At 28.2% G+C, this 2,414-nt stretch overlaps 1 long non-coding RNA gene across 1 annotated transcript; it reads right to left on the bottom strand.

The window, feature by feature from the left end:
• Positions 1-775, bottom strand: LOC110631386. Its single transcript, XR_002490505.1, has 2 exons — positions 320-775; positions 1-220 (listed from the first exon to the last, which is right to left on the bottom strand). It is a non-coding gene; the product is annotated as an uncharacterized LOC110631386 (long non-coding RNA).
• Positions 776-2,414: the final 1,639 nt, after the last annotated feature.

The following is a 2,414-nucleotide window of genomic DNA, read 5'->3' as shown; positions in this document are numbered from 1 at the left end:
TTTAATTAATGAGGAGAAAGAAAAATGTGTAATTTTGTGTTTGATGTTTCGTATGTGCTTGTCTTGTAATGCAAAAAAACACAGAAACTAAAAGACAAGAGATTAGAGAAAATGCAAGTCTTCCAATTAGCTATCTTAGATCCTGCCTTTACTTCGAGTTAACAAACTCTCCTGGCTAGCTGTTCAGCTTCCGCCAGATGATGATATTTATAGATCTCTCCTGCTGGTTCATGTCACTATTACTATTATAAGCAAGCAAGCTACAAGAACACAAGACAACATACACAATTTTAGAATAAAAAGAAAAATAGAGGCAAACCTTTGATGTTGGCTTTATATAGTTGCAATCTAATAATAGGGTTTTATTGGAGAAATGAAAGAGAACTGAGATATTGGCACGGCTCAATCAAAACAAGACAACACCACCCTTCACTCAAGCAAAAGAAGCAAGAAATTAAGGGTAGGTTTTCCATGTCTGAGTGAACCAGGCCAATATCACAATCGCTATTTCATACACGTTTTCAATACTTAAAACACTAGCTACATGCTTCCTTGATTCTTTGAGACCCACAAACCGATAAATTAAGAAAGAAAACGCCATCATTTCAAGATCAAAACAACGAAATGATAATGGCGAGAGTGAAAACCAGAGGGTCTGGAAGAGAGAAAGAGGGAGGAGGTGGATTTTTTTTAAGAAGAGGGATGTAGCTAATTCGCTAGAGTTGTGAGGAGAGATGAGAATGTCTGGGTAGGATTTAAGAGGAAAGAGGGTCTGCATGAGCATTTAAAACCGCGACTACCAAAGCAGAAAGCTGGGCCACTGCATTTAAATCTATTATTCTTCTCTTCATCTATTTTATTTCCTCCTCTTCCATACTATAAACTCCATTAGATAAAGGCACCTACTTTTGCTGCAACACAACTCCTAAATTAACTCTAAAGGGTGTTTTTTTTTTATATGTAATTTAAAATTAAAAAAATTTATCTAAAATATTATGAGATTCATATACTAATATGAAATTTTAATTTTTTTTATTAGTTGGATGTAAAAATTATGATGCAAGAATTTTTCTATATTTAAAATGGGCAAAAACGTAAAAAAGGGCAAGCCATCGAGGAGTGGGCAAAGGGAGAAGAAAATTGAAAAAGAAAGAGGAGAAGGAGAAAGAAATAAAGAGATCGGGCATGATGGTGATACTCGGTGTCTTAACCGAAGCAGGAAGACCACCAACATTAATGAGGGAATCTCTTTCTGGAGAAGACAGGCCGCAACATTAATAGGCAAGGTATCCTTGAGACTGTTTTTAGAACTAATTTTTTAACCACACTCACTCCTCTTTGTTCAGTGGTTTATTCATTTTCCACAAAGTACAGTTTCTTTTCTTTCAATCATCTTGCTTCCCTAGGGTTTCTGCTTTCAAGTTTTACTTCTTTAACTAGCCTCCACTTCAGTAATCTTACATCTACTAATCTTACACACTCACCATTTAATGTAGAGTGCATGAAGACCAAATTAGAAATCATAAACTATGAAGATTTATCAATTATTCACAATTTTTCTCATCTGCAAATAATGTATATATGTCCATTCTATCCACATCATTTTTTTTTTTTTTTTGCATCTTCCTGCAGGTTACTTGTGATTAAAAAAATATTATTTTTATTAATATATATATATAAGAAAATTAAAAAAATTATTAAAAAAAAATGTAGCACAGTAAAACATTAAATCACAAGAAACTGTGTGGGAGTATCAGTTGGGACTCATTTATTATGGGGTCTTATGGAAATTGGAGCTTCACCTTAATCTTTCCATCACAAAAACAAGGATGCCGCCCCCTACCTATTTAATTATCACATTTTTCTTTATGTACCATATTCTCTTGAGAATAAATATTTTAAAAAAAATATTAATAACAGTCACTCTTTTAACTAATTATATTTAACAATCTTCATTTAATTTGTTATATTAATTATTATATTTTTTTAATCAATTAAAAAAATATATTAAACAGTCAATGAAAAGTAAATATTGGTAGTATTTTCTAAATATTAATTAAAAAATTTTACTAATTAATTTTTATATTATAAAAAAATTCATTAATTATTTTTTTATTAATTTTAATTATTAAACATTTTACTATTTAATCTCTATAATTTTAAAAAAATTATTAATTATTACTTCAATTTTATAATAAATCTATTAACTAATTTTTTATATTAAGAATATTTTAAATTTTTTTATAATATTTAAAAATTAAAATTAATGGTAAAATTAATTAATATACTTTTAAAAATATTAAAAATATTTTAATATATTTTTAAAAATTAAAAAACCAACCATCTAATATATTTTCATAACATAAAAATAAATAATAATTTTTTCTATTAATTATTCTCGTAATTAAATAATT

This window comes from Manihot esculenta, chromosome 1 (assembly GCF_001659605.2).
Source record: "Manihot esculenta cultivar AM560-2 chromosome 1, M.esculenta_v8, whole genome shotgun sequence".
In the NCBI taxonomy this organism is placed as follows: domain Eukaryota; kingdom Viridiplantae; phylum Streptophyta; class Magnoliopsida; order Malpighiales; family Euphorbiaceae; genus Manihot; species Manihot esculenta.
Note: the sequence above shows the minus strand (reverse complement) of the source record. Positions and strands in the feature narration are given on the sequence as shown.